The 22,457-nt window shown below is 43.0% G+C and overlaps 1 pseudogene; it reads left to right on the top strand.

Moving 5' to 3' along the window:
* The first annotated feature begins 17,693 nt into the window (after nt 1–17,693).
* LOC102139742 (exportin-T pseudogene) lies at nt 17,694–18,470 on the top strand (annotated as a pseudogene).
* Nucleotides 18,471–22,457: the final 3,987 nt, after the last annotated feature.

Raw genomic sequence — 22,457 nt, 5'->3', positions numbered from 1 at the left:
TTTCAGCTTCTGCCAGTCAGTGCCAGGCAGCCTGATGCAGGCACCTCTCTCCGCCTGACCCTACAGAAGGGCAGCACTTCCGACACCAGTGGCTGCTTCCTCCAAAGGGTTACTCAGGACTTTCCTGGCAAGGGCAGATGATTATGCCTGTCACAAAATTTATTGCGAATCCTTGATGGAAGGCTTGCACCTGAAACTGTTGTCAAGTAGCAAGAATGCACTTGATTCATGGGGAGAGGCATTTTTTATTTGGGAAAAAAAGTAAATCCCTTTTCTGCACTCCAGTAAATGAAAAAATCCATACTATTAAATAGCACTAAGAAAAACTAGCTCTTAGAGGACTAACGAATACTTTCAAATCATGGTGAAACAAAGGCGTACAGAGGGCAATATCACCAATATAAGATACTCTTTTTTTTTTATGCTCTGTCATTCAGGCTGGAGTGCAGTGGTACGATGATAGCTCACTGCAGCCTCCAACTCCTGAGCTCAAGCATTCCTCCTGTATTAGCCTCCTGAGTAGCTGGGATTACAGGTGCACACCACCACGCCTGGCTAGTTTTTGAATTTTTTGTAGCGACAGGATTTTGCCACGTTGGCTAGGCTGGTCTCGAACTCCTGACCTCAAGTGATCTGCCCATCTTGGCCTCCCAAAGTGCTGGGATTACAGGCATGAGCCACTGCGCCTAGCCCATAACACTTTTTGATCCTAAAAATCCTAAAAACACTGTAGGCACAAGCCACCAAGCTTAGCTAAATTTTTGTTTGTTTGTTTTATAGTAGAGACAGGTTTTCACTATGTTGGCCAGGCTGGTCTCGAACTTCTGACCTTAAGTGATCTGCCTACCTCGGCCTCCCAAAGTGCTAGGATTACATGCATGAGCCACTGTGCCTGGCCCCTAGAGATTCTAAGTAACGGGAAAGCTATTACTGCTTGCCTTGATGCATATCACTATATCACTTTTTTTTTTTTTTTTTTTTGGTCACTCTGTCACCCAGGCTGGAGTGCAGTGGTGCAATCTTGGCTCACTGCAACCTCCACCTTTTGTGTTGAAATGATTCTCCTGCCTCAGCCTCCTGAGTAGCTGGGATTACAGGCGTGGACAACTATGTCCAGCTAATTTTTGTATTTTTGGTTCGCCATGTTGGCCAGGCTGGTCTCAAACTCTGGACCTCGGGTGATCTGCCTGCCTTGGCCTCTAAAGTGCTGAGATTACAGGTGTGAGCCACTGCACCCGGCCAAACTTGCCTAGTGCTCTTTAAGGAAGGTCTGTTATCTGTCAGAAGTTTTATGCTGTGACTGCTGCTTCAGCAGTGCGGTGGGGGCAGGAGGCATTTGAATTCTCCATGAGCAGTCACTGACATGGAAATTCATACATCATTGCAGGTGAGCTAGACAACCACACGTGTAATGCAAAATACACACATTCTACATAGAATGTGCTTTGTAATCCGGATGTTTCAGGGCAGTGTTATACTCAATTACATTTTCTTTCTTTCTTCTTTCTCTCTTCCCTTCCCTTCCTTTCCCTTCCCTTCTCTTCTCTTCCCCCCCTTCCTCCTTCTCCCCTTCCTCTCCTTCCCCTCCCATCCCCCCTCCCCCCTCCCCCTCCCTCTCCCCTTCTTCTTCTTCCTCTTCCTCTTCCTCCTCTCCTTCCTTCCTTCCTTCCTTCCTTCCTTCCTTCCTTCCTTCCTCCCTTCCTTCCCCCCTTCCTTCCCCTGTTTCTTTCTCCCTCTGTCCTTCTGGCTCTCTCTCTCTTCCTCTTTCTCTTTTTCTCTTTCTTCCCTTCTTTGCAACAAGGGTCTTACTCCGTCCCTCAGGCAGGAGAGCAGTAGTGTGATGGTAGCTCACTGGAGCCTTGAACTCCTGGGCTCAAGCAATCCTCCTGCCTCACCTTCTCAAGTAGCTGGGACTAGAGGTCTGCCACACATGCATGGCTTGTTTTTTTTTTTTTTTTAATTTTTTTATTTTTATTTTGTGTAGAGATGAGGGGTCTCATTATGTTACCCAGGCTGGCCTCAAATTTCCGACCTCAAGTGATTCTTCTGCCCTGGGGTTCCAAAGTGTAGGGTTTATAGGCATGAGTCACTGCACTCAACCTACATTTTCTTATATACTGCTACTATATTAGAAATTCTGTATTTCTGGAAATAATGACTTAGTCAATCTAGTCTACAAAACTAACAAGTGAACAAGCTGAGATTTTCCAAAAAAGGAGTGTAATGGTGCCTCCTGTCCTCTGTAGATGTGAATGATGAAAGGGACCATGTACATTTCTTATTTATATGTACAGCAAATTTGACTTTTTCCATGTAATTTTGTATAACAGATAATATAATAGATAACATAAAAAGATTTTTTTTTTTAAGATGGAGTCTTGCTCTGTCACCCAGGCTGGAGTACAGTGGCGTGATTTTGGCTGACTGCCACCTCTGCCTCCCAGGCTCAAGGAAATCTCCTGCCTCAGCCTCCCGAGTAGCTGGGACTACAGGCACCCATCACCATGCCCAGTGAATGTTTGTATTTTTACTAGAGACGGGGTTTCACCATGTTGGCCAGATTGGTCTCAATCTCCTGACCTCAGGTGATCCGCCCGCCTTGGCCTCCCAAAGTGCTGGGATTACAGGCGTGAGCCACCACGTCTGACCAGAAAGAAATTTTATGTTTACATCTAAGACTTTGGAATCATTTAATAATGCTTTTGACTACATGTAACGTGAAATCAAACTAATGGTATCCAAAGCAAGAAAGCCATTACACTTTTCACATACCAAAAAGTTGTAGGTAGATTCTTCCAGGGTGGGTTCATCAGCTCGGTGGCATCAGGGTGCTGGCCTTTCTTCCTTCTTAATCCTTCCTTTCTTCCTTCCTTTCCTCCCTCCCTCCCCATCTCTGTTCCTTCCTTCCTTCCTTCCTTCTTTCCTTCCTTCCTTCCTTCCTTCCTTCCTTCCTTCCTTCTTTCCTTCCTTCCTTCCTTCTTTCCTTCCTTCCTTCCTTCCTTCCTTCCTTCCTCCCTCCCTCCCTCCCTCCCTCTCTCTCTCTTTCTCTTTCCCTCCCTCCCTCCCTCTCTCCTTCTCTCACTCCCTCTCTCCTTCCCTCCTCCCCTCCTCCCTTCCTTCTGTTCCTTTCCTTCCTTCCCTTCCTTCCTTCCTTCCTTGGTCTTGCTCTACTGCCCAGGCTACAGTGCATTGCAAGCAATCCTCCTGCCTTAGCCTCCGGAACAACCAGGACTTCTCTGCTTTCTCTTGGTTTTTCCTCACAGTCACAAGACAGTTGCTGCAGCTCCAGTCATCAACATCACACACAGGAATCTTAAACTGAAAGAAAGTATCTAAAGCAAAACTGAATTTTCTTCAGCAGGTTCCTTTTACACACCTTTTCCTTGAAAGGCAGAGAAGGAAACATTTTCAAGTTTTCCTTTTTGACTTCATTTGGTAGATTCGTGTCACATGTCCATGTGACAAGGGAAAGTTAGAAAGTTAGAATCTAGCTGTATTAGTCCATCTTCGTATTGCTCTAAAGAACTACCTGAGACTGGGTAATTTACAAAGGAAAGAGTTTTAATTGACTCACAGTTCTGCCTGGCTGGGGAGGCCTCAGGACACTTACAGTCATGGTGGAAAGTGAAGGGGAAGCAACGCACATCTTACATGGCGGCAGGAGAAAGAGAGAGTGAAAGGGGAAGTGCCACTTTTAAACCATCAGATCTTGTGAGAACTCACTCACTGTCACAAGAATAGGATGGGGGAAACCACCTCCATGATCCAATCACCTCCCACCAGATCCCCCCTTCTACACATGGGGATTACAATTCAAGATGAGATTTGGGTGGAGACACAGAGCTAAATCATATCACTAGCAAAGAGAAGTTCTATATATACTTGTTGGTTGTGTCAAGCTGCTATCAAAAGGACTCCAACATAAAGTAACCTAAATAATCTAAAGGTTTCATTATTAAATACATATAAATTTCTTCTTCTTCTTCTTCTTCTTCTTCTTCTTCTTCTTCTTCTTCTTCTTCTTCTTCTTCTTCTTCCTCTTCCTCTTCCTCTTCCTCCTCCTCCTCCTCCTCCTCCTCCTCCTCCTCTTCCTCTTCCTCTTCTTCTTTGAGATGGAGTTTCACTCTTGTTGCTTAGGCTGGAGTGCAATGGAGTGATCTTGGCTCACTGCAACCTCCACCTCCTGGGTTCAAGCAATTCTCCTGCCTCAGCCTCCTGAGTTGCTGGGATTACAGGTGCCTGCCACCACGCTCAGCTAATTTTTTGTATTTTTAGTAGAGACGGGGTTTCACCATGTTGGCCAGACTGGTCTAAAACTCCTGACCTCAGGTGATTTCAGCCTGGTGTGGTGGCTCACGCCTGTAATCTCAACACTTTAGGAGGCCGAAGTGGGTAGATAACCTGAGGTCAGGAGTTTGAGACCAGCCTGGCCAACATGGTGAAACCCCGTCTCTACTAAAAATACAAAAAATTAGCCAGACATGGTGATAGACACCTGTAATCCCAGCTACTTGGGAGGCTGAGGCAGGACAATTGCTTGAATCTGGGAGGCAGAGGTTGCAGTGAGCTGAGATGGCACCAGTGCACTCCAGCCTGGGCAACAAGAGCGAAACTCCATCTCAAAAATAAACAAACAAACAAATAAATAAATAAAGTAGAAGTTTCCAGGCATACATTTCAGGATAACAGGAAGCTTTACTCCATGTAGTAGCTCCAGAATTCAGGCTGATGGCCTCAAAAGTTACTCTGAGTGTCACCTTTCCTGCCAGTGGGAAGATGGAAAGTATGGAAGTTTAAACCCCCGAATTTCCTTTTCAGTAAAGGAGGCAGAAATTGCACATATTACTTTGTTTCCAGTTCCACCAGCAGGTCAGCCTAGTGAAACAGGGCTGGAAAATGCAGTCCCAAGCTGGACACAGGTCTGCTACAACTATAGCAATAGATGTGTAGAAGAGTTTGGTTGCAGCTTGCGTCTCTACCACACCATGACTGGCATAGACAAATTATGATTCATACCACATTGTGGATGAGCGACATTCCTTCCTGAGATCAAAGGATGAGATCCTACTACCTGCACTCAACATGGAGATTTCATTAGGAAAAAAAGTGAGGATTGGCTATAGGTGAGGTAATAAATAGTGTCGACTATATACTTTTCATATAATTAAACTGACAGTTGGGAAAACATAAATTTAGGCATTATGTCTCTGCTTTGGTTTTATTACTCTGTGTCTGACATGTTTAATTCTATGTGAGTTTTCAGGACCAGACTCTGTCCTCTGAGGACAAGGACTTTGTTGACGACATCCCTTTGCCCCCCACCTCTCCCTGTGGCTTCATGCTTGAAACACTGGAGGTGTCCCATGTTTGCTAATGGCCAGAACGTGCAAGGTTGAGGTTTCCCGACCATAGCCCTGGGCACTGTATCTACCCACACCAAGGAGAACAAGGAGTTGGCGATCAGGGTGCTCCATGGTTTTAACCATTGAGCCAACTTAGACCAGTGGTTGAGGACAGAAACAGAGTGATAATAAAGTGAGCACACGTGGCTATAGTTATTGGAACATTGAATTGATATCAACGTCCTCGTCCTCTGTGTTCTGAGTCAGTTCTATGCGTAGGTATTGAAATTTTCTCTGCTTCCCACTCTCCTGCGGTGTATACACTTAGTACATTACTCTGTATAACTCAGTTGTGTTGTCAAAATAACTAACTGTGTATATATCACTTCTCTTTCCTTGAGAGTTTAGGATCCTCAACATCAAGGGACATTTATTAATCTTATTTTGTTCCAGCATATTTTGTAATGCCTAGGAGGAAGGGTTTATTTTTTTTTAACATTCAGAAAACTAAAAGAAAAAAGAGTTTGCTTATGTTGACTTAATACATCTTTCAAAACTCCTGACATGACTGGCCCATTATATAAATCTTACTCACCATGACTTCTGGGCAATACTCAACACTACTGAATTTATAGATTAAACACATATTTACTGAGCATCTGTTATGCACAATAAAGTCATCTACTACACAGCAGGGAGTAGTTCAAATGCAAAGTGACTCCGTGCAGCGAAGGCATTATCTAACACTCCTAATTATGGGAATATGGACCCTTTTTCTATTTAAAGTAGAATTTAGCTATTAGTGAGATGTTATGGGAATTTCTACGAAATAGTGATCTTTCTACAATTAGCCATATCCAAGTAGATGGTGAATGATCACCTGAACAGAATATTACTCAAGGGAGGTAAAGGTCAGTTTCTGGAAAAGTCTCTTCCAAAACAAAGTTTCCATAATTATAAGGGGAAAAGGGTCATTCTTTGGCTATATTCTATAGGAACTAAACTTACACTACCTTGTTCAACCATTGGTAAAGACTTTGACCATTCTTAACGAGTTGAAATACCAAGATAATTTTTTTTTTTGGAGACAGAGTCTCACTCTGTCACCCAGGCTGGAGTGCAGTGGCGTGATCTCGGCTCACTGCAACCTCCCTTTCCTGGGTTCAAGTAATTCTTGTGCCTCAGCTTCCTGAGTAGCTGGGATTTCAGGCATGTGCCACCATGCCTGGCTAATTTTTGTATTTTTTGGTAGAGATGGGTTTCACCATGTTGGTTTGGGCTGGGATGGTCCCGAACTCCTGACCTCAAGTGATCCACCCACTTTGGCCTCCCAAAGTGCTGGGATTACTGACATGAGCCACTGCACCCAGCCAATACCAGGATAATGTGATAGTGATAGTGTGTTTAGGGTCTAAGAATGCTCTAATTTTGTCCAATGCCCTAATCACTCATCATGGTGATATAGAAGTTAAGAAGAAATTACTTAGGCAGATAATAAGGGTACAGGAGTCCTTGATAAGGTTTTCCTTTTTAATGAAAAGCAGCATCAAAATCTTTTTTTTTTTTTTTTTGAGATGGAGTCTCACTGTCACCCAGCTGGAGTGCAGTGGTGCGATCTGGGCTCACTCCACCTCTGAGGTTCAAGCGATTCTCCTGCCTCAGCCTCCTGAGTAGCTGGGATTACAGGCACCCGCTACCACACCTGGCTAATTTTTTTGTATTTTTAGTAGAGATGGGGTTTCACCATGTTAGCCAGGATGGTCTTGATCTCCTGACCTTGTGATCCGCCTGCATTGGTCTCCCAAAGTGCTAGGATTACAGGCATGAGCCACCATGCCCGGCCTCCTCTTCCTATAAAACCTCTGCTCCTAAACTCCTCGTGTGTGTCCATGTCCTAAATTTCTTGGTGCAAGACGACAAACCGCAGGTATTTACTCCAGACAACAACGCTGCTTCAATGGTGAGTTTCAGAAGGAGATGTCCTCACTTGAGGGGCAAAGCCAAAAAAAAAGAAAAGAAAAAAAAGAAGAAAAAAACAAAAACAACATGACTAAGAATAGCTGGACCTAGGTCCTAGACCCCAATTCAGAGCTCGGATAAGCTCTATTGAACAAGTTAAAACATTTTTCCTAAATTCTTAGGTATTAACTTCTTCACATTAGAGCCCAATTTCCTATACCTGCCAGTCCCAATGGAGAATCAGAGGACATATTCATGAAGATTTTCAGTGCTGGCCAGACGCAATGGCTCATGCCTGTAATGCCAGCACTTTGGGAGGCCGAGGCGGGTGGATCACGAGGTCAGGAGATCAAGACCAGCCTGGCCCACATGGTGAAACCCCATCTCTACTAAAAATACAAAAAAAATTAGCCAAGTATGATGGAGCACGTCTGTAGTGCCAGCTACTTGGGAGGCTGAAGCAGGAGAATTTCTTGAACCTGGGAAGCAGAGGCTACAGTGAGCTGAGATGAGATCGTGTCACTGCACTCTAGCCTGGGCGACAGAGCGGGACTCTGTCTCAAAAAAAAAAAAAGATTGTCAGTGCTGGCCAGGTGCAGTGGCTCATATCTGTAGTCCAAGCACTTTGAGAGGCCGAGGCAGGTGGCTTACCTGAGGTCAGGAGTTCAAGACCAGCCTGGCCAACATAGTGAAACCCTGTCTCTACTAAAAATACAAAAATTTGGCTGGGTGCGGTGGCTCATACCTATAATTCCAGCATTTTGGAAAGCCGAGGCGGGCGCATCACAAGGTCAGGAGATCAAGACCATCTTGGCCAACATGGTGAAACCCTATCTATACTAAAATACAGAAAAATTAGCTAGGCATGGTGGTGCATGTCTGTAATCCCAGCTACTTGGGAGGCTGAGGCAGGAGAATCACTTGAACCTGGGAGTTGGAGGTTGCAGTGAGCCAAGATGCACCACTGCACTTTAGCCTGGGCAATAGAGTGAGACTCCACCTCAAAAAAATAAAAATAATAAGGAGACGTTCAGAGGCTGCAACCTAGAAACACAACCTAGGGTTGGCAACAGGCAGACACTTCATCAAGTTGTAAAATGCATTCTAATGCAAAAGGAGAAGAATAGGTGGACAGCTGACAGGTACGCTGTGCCCTGGCTGTGCTCTGGAAGGCCCTGCTGGGCACATTTAACAGGTTGCAGCCAAGAAACAAGAGACGGGCCACATAAAGCAACTTTCTTCAGCAAATGTGGCCGGTCAGCGGGTTGCAATGCAATTCCCTGAGATTCTTCCCCTACTCTGAATGTGGAAGGGTATAAAGGGGAATGAAATAGTGTCCCTCCAGCCTGAGCTCATGGGCCAAGCCTGATGATATGGAATGTAGTAGATATAAATGCAAACTTCTTCACTTTAGTTCTAAAAACAATTGCACAAATATCAAACAGGGAACTCAGCTTTGACTCATTGGTTTTGACTGGCTCAACAAAGGTTTTTTATTCTGATGTTTAGTTGTGTAGAGACCTGCCTTATTGTCCATGGGCCAGAAAAGTTCAGATTTAAGTACTATATTTAAAAGGAACACAGGCAGCTTACATATTGTTTAGAGGACATTAATAAATGGTATAGGAAATGGAACTAGCAAGTGACTAGTTTTTTAATCTTTAATATTCCAGGATTTCAAGTTTGTGAAAATATAGCTTAAAGGAATGTGGGGCCTGGCATAGTGGCTCATACCTGTAACCCCAGTGCTCTGGGGGGCTAAGGCAGGAAGATCACTTGAGCCCAGGAGTTCAAGACCAGCCTGGGCACATAGCAAGACCTCATCGCTACAAAAATTTTTTAAAAATAGCTAGGCCTGGTGGTGTGCACCTGTATCCCAGCTACTCAGGAGGCTGAAGCAGGAGGATCACTTGACCCCAGGGGTTGGAGGCTGCAGTGAGTTATGATCATACCACTGCACCCCAGCCTGGGCAACAAGCAAGATCCTGTCTGTAAATAAATAAATAAATAAAATAGAAATAAAAAATAAAGGGGCTTGGGGTTGTCGAATTCCTACCATATTCTAAGCACTATAGTATATGATGCTGTGGCTATGTTCTCCAGTTTGATCATTCTGGTCATTGTTCCCATTTCACAGACAAGGAAACCAGGGCTTTGAGAGGCTAGGCAGTTTTCCTACTCACACAGCTAATGAACAGCATATCTTCTTTCTGCTCAATTCAATTCCACAACATCAAGCATGTCACATTCTGTGATTCTAAGATTCTTTGCTTTAATGGTCCTATAAATGATTCTTTTTTTTTTTTTTTTTTTTGAGACGGAGTATCACTGATACCCAGGCTGGAGTGCAGTGGCGCTACATCTCACTGTAACCTCTGCCTCCCGGGTTCAAGTGATTCTCCTGCCTCAGCCTCCTAAGTAGCTGGGATTACAGGCACACGCCACCATACCCAGCTAATTTTTGGATTTTTTGGTAGAGATGGAGTTTTGCAATGTTGGCCAAAGTGGTCTTGAACTCCTGACCTCAGGTAATCTACCCACCTCAGCCTTCCAAAGTGCTGAGATCATAGGTGTGAGCCACCATGCCTAGCCCCTGTGAATGATTCTAAAGTTGCAGTGTTCACAGACTGCATAGAATGGCTGTGCAGGAATAGAAACGTTGCAAAGGGGGACAGAGACTATGAGGTGGTAGAAGGAACAGAGAAATTACAAAAGTGGTCAGTCATTGGGTCCCCTGCCCCCCAAATGAAACATTCTCCCTCCCTCCCTCCCTCCCTCCCTCCCTCCCTTCCTTCCTTCCTTCCTTCTTTCCTTCCTTTTCTTTTCTTTCTTTCGACAGTCTTGTTCTGTCACTCAGACTGGAGTACAGTGGCATGATTTTGGCTCACTGCAATTTCTGCCTCCCAGGTTGCAGTGATTCTCTTGCCTCAGCCTCCCGAGTAGCTGGGATTACTGGCACGCACCACCACTTCCAGCTAATTTTTTGTGTTTTCAGTAGAGTCAGGGTTTCACCATGTTGGCCAGGCTGCTCTCGAACTCCTGACCTCAGGCCATCCACCCGCCTGGGCCTGCCAAAGTGCTGAGATTACAGGCGTGAGCCAACGCGCCTGGCTTTCTCTGCATTTCTGCCAAGCAGCCATGTGACCTGAGAAGAGCTCCCTTGTGAGACAGGATTTTTCTCATTTCCTGGCTCCTAATTTAATAGAAATGTCTAAACTAGTTGGCTGGCTCTGCCTGAAGTGGGTGGAGTGGGGACGAAAAGGTAGAATCAATCACTCCATTTGAAACTGCATCTGCTGAAAAGATGTCACGAAGAGGTGGGTAGGACCAGAATTCTGTTTACCCAAGCACTTCTCCTAGGAACCGCTGGCCCATTTTTTGTTTCTTGGCTGCAACCTGTTAAAGATGCCCAGCAGGGCCTTCCAGAGCCTGGCCAGGGCACTGAGTCCCTGCCAGCTGTCCACTGATTCTTCTCCTTTTACATTAGAATGCATTTTACAACTTGATTAAGTGCCTGCCTGTTGCCAACGCTAGGCTGAGTTTCCAGGTTGCAGCCTCTGAAAGTTTCCTTATTAAAGGCATTTACAAAATAATATCCTAGTAGAGAGCTGCCAGGAGTTATTTGAAATTCCAGTTATTTCCATGGGACAGTCAATGTAAGTTTTCCCCAGCTGGAATTCATTTGGCTGGAAAGCAGAGTCCTTGATACACACTTGTAAAAGTAATTTATTTAATATTTGTGGGGTTTTTTAAACTTTTTATTAATTTTTTTATTTGTACAGATTCATGGGGTACAAATGTGATTTTGTTACATGCATACATTGCATAGTAAGGTCAGAGCTTTTTGGGTATCCATCACTCAAATAACATACATCGTATCCATTATCTGCCCTCCCTCTCACCCTCTCACCCTTCTCAGTCTCCATTTTCTATCATTCTACACTCTATGTCCATGTTTAAATATTTATAATGAAAGGAACTGCAATTGTGATTCAGCTCTGACGTGTGTGGCAGAGACCTTACCTGTGTCCTAGCTACAAATGAAAGCTGCAGAATCTATCAGTTCTTGGTCATTTGCAGTGCTAGATCTCAGGAGGCAGATGAGTTCTGCAATGAGCTCACACTTCCTTGGATGTTTAAGATCATTGCACAGGCTGAGCATGGTGGCTCATACCTGTAATCCCAACACTTTGAGAGGCTAAGGTGGTTGAATCACTTGAGGTCAGGAGTTTGAGATCAGTTTGGCTGATATGGTGAAACCCTGTATCTACTAAAAACACAAAAATTAGCCAGGCTTGGTGGCACATGCCTGTAGTCCCGGCTACTTAGGAGACTGAGGCACAAGAATCACTTGAGCCCCAGAGACAGTGATTGCAGTGAGCCGAGATAGCGCCACTGCACTCGGCCTAGGCGACAGGGCGAGACTCCATCTCAAAAACCAAGAAACAGGCCAGGCGTGGTGGCTCACGCCTGTAATCCCAGCACTTTGGGAGGCCGAGACGGGTGGATCACAAGGTCAGGAGATTGAGACCATCCTGGCTAACATGGTGAAACCCCGTCTCCACTAAAAATACAAAAGAAAATTAGTTGGGCATGGTGGCGGGCGCCTGTAGTCCCAGCTACTCAGGAGGCTGAGACAGAAGAATGGCGTGAACCCTGGAGGAGGAGCTTGCAGGGAGGCCAGATTGCACCACTGTTCTCCAGCCTGGGCGACAGAGTGAGACTCCATCTCAAAAAACAAACAAAAAAAGAAACAAAAAGATCATAGTATGAAATGATATGTCTGAGGCTTGAAAGAGGTAGTAAGGTTTCATTAACATCCTGACATTTAATCTTTCTCTAGTTTCCTAGTTAATATTGACAGTAAAGGCCAGGCATGTAATCCCAGCACTTTGGGAGGTTGAGGCAGGCAGATCACCTGAGGTCAGGAGTTCAAGACCAGCCTGGCCAACATGGCAAAACTTTGTCTCTACTAAAAGTACAAAAATTAGCCAGGTATGGTTGCGGGCGCCTGTAATCCCAGCTATTCAGGAGGCTGAGGCAGGAAAATCGCTTGAACCCGGGAGGTGGAGGTTGCAGTAAGCTGAGACTGCGCCATTGCACTCCAGCCTGGGTGACAAGAGTGAGACTTTGTCTCAAAAAAAAAAAAAAAAATGCCAGTAAAATGAAGTGTTAAATAACAATTTTGCTTAAATAGATGCTACTGTGTGCTCAGAGTTTTGGCAGAGATCACAAAGGCCAAGACAGCATGAAATGTGTCAAAGACACAAACATCCTTAATTAACGGCCCAGACCATGCTCAGGACATGCTAAGAGATGCCAAACCACTTCAGCCAGCACTGGTCCTGTGACAGGCTGCTTATATAGGAATGGATTAAGAAGGGTATGGAGGATTTCTCTGGAGAGACTTGTTAGTATGCCATATCTCCGCTCCCTATGGGAGCCTCAGGGCAAAAGAGGGGGCTAGAAGAAAGCCATCTGGGGGTATTCTGTGTGGCTCGGGGGTTGGAACACCATAGGGAACCAGGCATCTGACTCGCTTGTTACTGAGCTGCAGAAAGGGGCTTGCAGTCTCACACCTGGCTGTCAGTCAGAGAAGGAGCTCTGTCAGAATGGCCTGTATGTCTAGAGTAGGCAGCCTCCCAAAGTGCTGGGATTACAGGCATGAGCCACCACACCCGGCCTGAGTTTTTACATATGGGAAAACTGTTAGCACAAACTGTCATGCCTGCTTCCTGCCACCTAAAAACATTCTCATGAGTCACTGAAGGGGTAAAATATTCTAACACTTAGGCCATCTTAGTCTCAATCTCACAATGTCCCTGTTGTACTCTTATAATGTTACATAACACTGGAAATGTTCTGTTCAGAGTGTTACATTCAATACCCTGTCACTGATTTCTTTAAGAAATATAATACGGTTTTATAGCTAGTGAAAGCACTGGTGTGCAGAAAAACATACTGTAGCCATATATTTTCTTTCTCATACCCTCAAATTTCTGGAGAAACATAGTCTGCCTATTTAAAAAGAAATGCAGAATTCTGCATTTGGTTGAAATAAGCCACTTTTTCATGTCAAGAGATTTTATAATTCCTGAATGTCATGTACAAATGGCAGAGAGTTACTCCCACAGCTCCCCTGCCAAGCCCTCTCCTGCAGTAGATGAGATGTATCATTCCTTTTCTTATCTTGTATACAGAGTTGGCCACTGACAACTTATAATAGCTCCAGCTGACATGGGTTTCTCATATCTGGCCAGACATTCATCCCTCTTTTCCTTTTCATATGTAGTGGTCTTAAGACAGGTATCCAAATTCGTTGACGTTTCTAGCCATCAGGTCCGGAACATGAGCTGATCTTAATGAATCACTTCTCAAAAATAAAATATTGCAGAAGTGATGCATGACATTCAGAACTAAATCATAAAAGACAATACAGCATCAGCTTGGAATCATTTGGAACCTTTGTTCTCAGAACCCAGCCACCATCCTGGATCTCAGGCCACATAGAAAAAACTCATCAGTGATCTGACCAAAGCATGGCTCAGACCACAACTAGCATCACCCATCAGGCATGGGAGTAAGGAAGCCTCAGCTATGGTTTGACTACAACTCCATGAGAGACCCTGAGTGAAAACTGCCCAGCTGAGCCCAGCAACATGGGAGATTATGAAACAGAATCACTGCTGTTGTATGCCACAAAGTGTATGGTGGTTTGTGACACAGCTGTAGGAAATCATCACACTATCAAGATGCACTATTAAAGATACTTTAAGAATGTTTGTGCTCTTTGAACACTGTTTCTGTTCTGGTCATACATCCTATAATATAGAACCCAAAATTTGGAAAAAATTGTTTTATAGAGATTTTTTAACAATAAAATATTGGGAAAAAAAAGTTTCTCTATATTTGTACCACAAACCCATTCTAAAGCCATATAATGAGCTATGATGATGCCATTAAAATATATATATATATATATACATATATATATATATATATATGCTCTAGGATTTCTGGTCTGGACAAATGACATATTCATAGCTTTCTGTTCCTCCCCATTAAGTACAACTGTAAACTCTGAAAACAATGTAAGAGGCAACCAAAGAAAAACTCTAAAAGGTGGAAAGAGGAAAGCAAACTGATTTAGTATCCCAGCACTGAAGGTAAATCACAGTAGCAGGGTGTCTTATGTCCCCCAACCCAGTACAAGGCAACTTAGACCTGTATTTCTCAACCTCCAACCAAACATCAGATGGCAGCCTGGGTAGACTGATTCTTTCCTGGGATTGAACTGAAGTCCTACGGGCCACACCAGGTGAGGATGGCATGACTGCAGGGGGGCTGATCAAGTGACCTGCTAATAAATGGCCAAGGAAATAACTGACTTTTGCCTTGGGCTAGAGACTCCCCCTCCCCATTGAGAGATATTGGGACAGAGAGGTGGCACTGGAAGAAGAGACCCTTCATAATAAACAACCCAGCTCAGGAAGCTCTTTTGCCTCCTGGACGTGAGACTATCCTTCACCACTTAGAGACGTTGGGGGAACTGTGGGGAAACAGAAGGAGGAATCTAACCACAAGAAGTGTCTCTGGTCCAGGAAGCATTCCTGGACCCTCATGAGAAGGGGGCATGCCACCAGTGCAGTACTCAGCCAGGGAAGCTTCTTCATGCCCAAGGCCTGAGACTCTTCTACCAAGAGACACTGAGTAGTCCATCCTGAGGAAGCCATTTTCATCCCCTCAGGCAACGCTGGCAAGAACAAGAGGGATCTCAGCAGCACCAGATAAAGCAAAAAGAATAAAATAATACCACAAAAGCTCTAAAACTCAAACTGTCATTGGAACCACAGCCCACAAAAGTAGGCCAGGACCCATGTCTAAACCTCAATAAGGTGGTATCCTGCTAAAATGAAAGATTAAAGCCAGACCCCAGAGTTTTCCAGTATAACAGACAAACTGGCTAGGATATTATAGAAAATCACTCATTGCATTAAGAACTATTAGAAAAAATGCAACCTGAATGAGAAAATACAGTCAACTGATAACAATAGTGATGTGAATCCACTGTTTCAATTATCTGATAAGGATTCTATAGCTGTTGTCATAAAAAATGTTCAGTTACCAGTGACAAATTTTCTTGAAACAAATGAAGAAATATAAATTCTCAGCAAAGAAATGGAAGTTATGAAAAGGAATATGTATTAGTTCATTTTCATACTACTATGAAGAAATACCTGAGACTGGGTAATTTATAAAGGAAAGAGGTTTAATGGACTCACAGTTCCGCATGGCTTGGGGGGGGCCTCACAATCATGTTGGAAGGCAAGGAGGAGAAAGGCACGTCCTACATGGCAGCAGGCGAGAGAGAGTGTGCAGGGGAACTGCCCTTTATAAAACCATGAGATCTCATGAGACTTATTTACTGTCACAAGAACAGCATGGGAAAAACCTGCCCCCATGATTCAATTTCTTCCCACTGGGTCCCTCCCATGACACATGGGGATTATGGGAGCTACAATTCAAGATGAGATTTAAGTGGGGACACAGTCAAACCGTATCAGAATCAAACGGAAATTATAGAACTTAAAAATACAACAGAAAATAATTTGCTCAGTGGGCTCAATAGAGGAGTTGATAAACCATAGAAAGTTGGACAAAGCATAGAATCATTTGGGTTTAAGGATAAGCGAATGAAATTTGTTCAGTTTGAACAATATACAGAAAACAGACTGAAAAAAATGAAAAGAGCCAGGGCCTCAGAGACCTATGGAACACTAACACAAGATTTGTTATTCATACCATCAGAGTCTTAGAAAGAGAGGGAAAACACAGTAAGACTAAAGAACCATTTGCAAAAACAATGAATAAAAACTTTCAAAATCTGGCACAAAGAAAAACTTATAGATTCATGGAACTGAGAGAGCCCCAAACAGCATAAATACACACACACAAAAAATCATGCCAAGACACATCATAAATAATCTTCTGCAAACTAAAGACAAAATATCTTGAAAAAAGCCTGATAGAAACAACACATTACCTATAAGGGAATACCAACTATAATAACTGAATTTCACATCAGAACCCCTGGAGGCCAGAAAAAAGTGGCAGAATATTTTTTGAGTGCTGAAAGAATAGAAGTAACAGTCAAAAATTCTATATCCCGCAAAAGTATTCTTTGGCAAGGAAGGAGAAATAACATTCTGATAGTAAAGAAAACTTTTTAAAATAGTCCCTGACTTAAAGAACTGGCTAAAAGAAGTTCTTCATACTAAAGAAAATGGTAAAAGAAGAAATCTTAGAACATCAGGATGGAAAAAAGAACAATGGAAAGAGCAAATCTGGGTATATGCAATAGACTATTGTTTTCCTCATGAGCTTTGTAAATTATATTTGATGACTGCAACAAAAATCATGAAACCATCTGATACTCAGGACTGACATGTTAAAAGGTAGAGAAGGTAGAGGGACCCAACTGAAAGTAAGATTTTCATCCTTCACTTAAATTAGTGAAATTCTGGTACCCTTAGACCATGATAAGTCACATTATATATATTTTAATTTCCATAGCAACCACTTAAAATACTATACACAGCTAAGTGCCGTGGCTCACATATCCCAGCACTTTGGGAGGCCAAAGTGAGTGGAACATGAGGTCAGGAGATGGAGACCATCCTCGCCAACATGGTGAAACCCCATCTCTACTGTAAATACAAAAATTAGCTAGACGTGGTGGTGTGTGCCTATAATCCCAGCTACTCAGGAGGCTGAGGCAGGAGAATTGCTCGAACCAAGGAGTCAGAGGTTGCAGTGAGCTGAGCTTGCACCACTACACTCCAGCCTGGCAACAGAATGAGACTCCATCAAAACAAACAAACAAAAACACTATACAAAGAAATACAGTCAAAAACATTATAAATTAACTGAGATGGGATATTTAAAAAAACATTCAAGTGGTCCTCAGGAAAGTAAGACAAGAAAAGAAAAACAGAGGGAACAATCAGGAAAAAAAGATATATTTAAGCACTAATGAGTCAATAATTACTTTCACTGAAAGTGGCCTTAACATATCATCAACAAAATGTAGACATTGGTAGGGTAGATAAAAACATTGTGACACAACTATATGATGTTTACAAGAAACTCACATCAAATCCAGACATAGGTAGGTCAAAAGTAAAAGGATGGAAAATATACAGGAAATAATAAAAGAAAATCAAGGGTGGCTATAGTACTCTCTGTTAAAGTAGACTCATAGCAAAGGAAATTACTACAAAGAGAGACATATCATTATTATATACGGTAAACAGATCAATTCTCAAGGAAGACTTACTGATCCCAAATGTGTATGGACCAAAGAACAGAGCATTAAAATCCATGAAGCATTGAATGATTATTTGCCTGGAGGAAGAAGTTCTTCCGTTCATCCCATCTGCTTCAGAACATATGCTCAAAGATTGTGAAGCAAAAGACCTCCAGGAGTTCATTCCTCTTACCACCCAGATTATGGCCAAATTGAAGACACAGGTATCCCCGTTTTCACCACAGATATTTATGCCCCTGCTTCATGCAATGTTTGAAGTGCTTCTCTGGCCAGCGGAAGAAAATGACTAGTCTGCTGCTTTAGAGAAGCAGATGTTGCGAAGGAGTTACTTTGCTTTCCTGCGAACAGTCACAGGCAGTGGGATGAGCGAAGCTATAGCAAATCAAGGTGCAGAAAATGTAGAAAGAGTGCTGGTTACTGTTATCCAAGGAGTACTTGAATATGCAGATCCAATTGCACAGAAAACATGTTTTATCATCCACTCAAAGTTAGTAGAACTCTGGAGAGAGAAAGATGGACCAGTGGGATTTGTTGATTTTGTTTATAAGCACATTGTCCCCACATGTTTCCTAGCACCTTTAAAATAAACCTTTGACCTGGCAGATGCACAAACAGTATTGTCTTTATCTGAGTGTGCAGCGACACTGAAAACAATTCATCTCAAATGGGGCCCAGAATGTGTTCAGTATCTTCAACAAGAATACCTGCGCTCCTTGCGAGTAGCTCCAGAAATAATTCAAGAGTTTTGTCAAGCACTTCAGCAGCCTGATGCTAAAGTTTTAAAAAATTACTTAAAGGTGTTGTTCCAGAGAGCAAAACCCTAAGGACTGGATTTCCCTGTGCCTACTAAGATCAGGAATTCCAGTTAGTTTATAAAGAAGTGATTTTGGCTGGGCATGGTGGCTCACACTTGTAATCCCAGCACTTTGGGAGGCCGAGGCAGGCAGATCATGAGGTCAGGAGATCGAGACCATCCTGACTAACACGGTGAAACCCCATCTCTACCGAAAATACAAAAAATTAGCCAGGTGTGGTGGTGGGTGCCTGTAGTCCCAGCTACTCAGGAGGCTGAGGCAGGAGAATGGTGTGAACTCGGGAGGCGGAGCTTGCAGTGAGCAGAGATCACGCCATTGCACTCCTGCCTGGGTGACAGAGCGAGATTCCGTCTCAAAAAAAAAAAAAAAAAAAAAAAAAAGCGATTTTAGTGTGCCATTCACACTGGTCTTTTTCACATTGTTTTGAGCTTATTGCAGTGTAAGTTTGGGGATTTTTCTGTAAAATGGGTGTAATTTTCCTAATACAGGTATGTAGCAACAAAAGAAGTTGCCTGCATGCTGGTCCAAATTGTTCTGTATAAAGATGCCCTTGAAAGACACAGAGTTATCTTAGAACCTTAATTCTTTTTTATTTGAAATTTTAAGTCAAGTCCTTTGTAAAGACCATAGCAGTAGAAAACAGTGCACTTTTAAAAAAATTACTGAATATAAAATGTTTGAAAATTTTCTTTATGTGTGAAGACACATGAAGTATGGGGGGAATACAACAATCAAAATTAGCCTTTCGTAGATAGCCATTTCATTGTTTTAAACTGTTTCGATGCCAATATGTATTCTACAAAAGAGAATGGTTTTAGGCTCCAGTGTTACACTTTGTAAAATATATATATACACATACATTTTACGTAGTGAAATCTAAAAAATTCCCAAAAAACAAAAAACAAAACTTTTATTTTTTTCTTTTTTTTGAGAGGGAGTCTTGTTCTGTGCCCAGGCTAGAGTGCAATAGCGCCATCTTGGCTCACTGCAACCTCCGCCTCCCGGGTTCAAGTGATTCTCCTGCCTCAGTCTCCCCAGTAGCTGGGACTACAGGCACCCGCCTCCACGCCCGGCTAATGTTTTGTATTTTCAATAGAGACGGGGTTTCACCGTATTAGCCAGGCTGATCTGGATCTCCTGACCTTGCGATCCGCCCACGTTGACCTCCCAAAGTTCTGGGATTACAGGTATAAGCCACTGCGCCTGGCCAAAAAAAACTTAACTAAACATTATGTTTAAAAAGTGGTTGTGATAGTATGAGATAAATTGTTTGTAAAATAGCCGTAAGCTTAAAACGCTAAAATATTCGTGAAATTTACCTACAGCATGATTATACTTACATTAAACAGATTCAAATAAAGCAAAATACAAAGGGTATAAAATGTAAAATTAGGCTGGGGCACGGTGGCTCACTCCTGTAATCCCAGTACTTTGGGAGGCTGAGGCAGGTGAATCACCTGAGGTCAAGAGTTCAAGACTACCTTGGCCAAAATGTTGAAACCCTGTCTCTACTAAAAATACAAAAATTAGCTGGGGCGTGGTGGCAGGTGCCTGTAATCCCACCTACTTGGGAGGCTGAGACAGGAGAATCGCTTGAACCTGGGAGGCGGAGGTTATTGCAGTGAGCCGAGATTGTGCCATTGCACTCCAGCCTAGGCAACAAGAGCAAAACTCCATCTCAAAAACAACAGCAACAACAACAACAACAACAAAAACGTAAAATTAAAGGAAGAGGCTGGGCGTAGTGGCTCAAGCCTGTAATGCCAGCACTTTGGGAGGCTGAGGCGGGTGGATCACGAGGTCAGGAGTTCCAGACCAGCCTGGCCAAGATGGTGAAACCCTGTCTCTACTAAAAATACAAAAATTTGCCAGGTACAGTGGCAGGCACCTGTAATCCCAGCTACTCCAGAGGCTGAGGCAAGAGAATAGCTTGAACCCGGGGGGTGGAGGTTGCAGTGAGCGGAGATCAGGCCACTGCACTCCAGCCTGGGCAACAGAGTAAGACTTTGTCTCAAAAAAATAAATAAATAAAATAAAAAAAACAAATGCCGCACATGGTGGCTCACGCCTGTAATCCCAGCACTTTGGGAGGCCAAGGTGGGAGGATCACAAGGTCAGGAGTTCAAGACCAGCCTGGCCAAAATGGTGAATGTCTGTACTAAAAATACAAAAATTAGCTGGACGTGGTGGTGGGCACCTGCAGTCCCAGCTACTCAGGAGGCTGAGGCAGGAGAATTGCTTGAACCCAGGAGGTGGAGGTTGCAGTGAGCCAAGATTGTGCCACTGCACTCCAGCCTGGGCAACAGAGTGAGACTCCATCTCAAAAAAAAAAAAAAAAAATTAAAGAAGAATGGAAAAGTCAAAAGGAGGTAAAATACACTATGTTAAAACTTTTATTTTTAAAATGAGCATATCAGACTTTTATAATAGGAAAAACTTAATTTGATTAAATATATACTTTTAATCATTCTGATTCTTTTTGGGTTCCTGGAACTTGTAGCATTATCGGAATCACCTACTTTTCTCTTGCTTAAGGCTGCTTACATGGCTTCCTTGTAGATTTCTTCCCCTTTCCTCTGCAATGTACTTTGGATCTGTCTTGAAATTATCCATCTGTGAAGACACAGAATTTCAGATTTGCCTGCCTATGCACAGACATCAACACAGCAGGGAGGGTTCTCTAGGGAAATGCTGAAAGCAAATGGAGATGCTAGAGGAGTTTGGAGAAGATTGATTTTTACATGGACAGTTCCGGGTGCAATTAAGTTGTACTCAAAACCAGATAGGCTAGAAAATATTGGGGAGGTAAATGTGGTTCCATCCTTCAAACAAAGAATAGTGTTTCATATCTGGATAAAAGAAAACCATCAGTGAATTGCAAAATCATTAGAGGCAGAAGGCACATGAGAGACAGGTCACCATGTAGAACAATTCCAGGTGGCTCCATTCACATTTAGCCTATGTACGTGGCGGCCCCTGGGATTGTGCAGTGCGCACCTTATACAACTGTATGCGGGGATTCTGCTGAATCTAGTCATTACTACCCTTGCCCTTCCTCACACACAGATCTAGGATCCTTTTACAGAGGAGGAAAGGGAGGCCCAGAAGAGCAAAGCAAGTTGTTCAAAGCCACACAGCTAACCGCAGAACAAGACTAACATCCAGATTCTTGAATTTTAGAACAATATTCTTTCCTCTCTACAATGATGGCTGGAAAGGATATTGTCACTCAAAACAGCCACCTCCACCACAGCAGCAAGTTCATTCTTAAAAGCATTTGTTTCACATCCACATGGCGTAGGCTAAACCAGGGCTGTTTTTATAGCATCCCAAATTCTAAATTGAGTGCAAATTCTAAGCACACTTTTCTCACATATGAATTGACAACAATAATAGTACCTACCTCTTAGGATTCTTCTGGAGACAGACGAATTAATATTTGTAGAACTCTTAGAACAGTGCCTGTCATATAGAAAGTACTATATAGGTATTGGATATTATTGTTATTATTTCTATTAGCATGTATTTCTCCCCCATGGATATGCAAATTCTTCAAAAACCACATATGTTTTATCTGTTGTTCCATAGGACATGGCTTTGAGGAGTGACATATTAATGTTGTTTGATGATGGTTGGATGGATGAATGGATGGATGGATGAATAGATGAATGAATGGATGGATAGTTTAATGGATGGATAGATGGACAGATGAATGGAGAGACAGATGGATAAAAGAGTATGAATGAATGAAGGAGGATAGATAAATGGATGAATGGTGGATGGATGGATGAAGGAGGATGGATGAATGGATGTGTGGTGGGTGAATGATTGAATTCAAGCTCTTGTGAGTAACACCAGGGAATGAGTATTTCATTGGACTTTTTTCATGAAGAATAAAGATATGACACCACTCACAAGTAATATGCGAATGCTTTCATTTCATTGAATTCTAGAACTGTCAAGGCCTTTGATGATTCATCTTACCCAACTTTTGGCTTGATGCAGGAAATCACA

The sequence above is a fragment of the Macaca fascicularis genome, chromosome 3, assembly GCF_037993035.2.
Source record: "Macaca fascicularis isolate 582-1 chromosome 3, T2T-MFA8v1.1".
NCBI lineage: Eukaryota > Metazoa > Chordata > Mammalia > Primates > Cercopithecidae > Macaca > Macaca fascicularis.
Note: the sequence above shows the minus strand (reverse complement) of the source record. Positions and strands in the feature narration are given on the sequence as shown.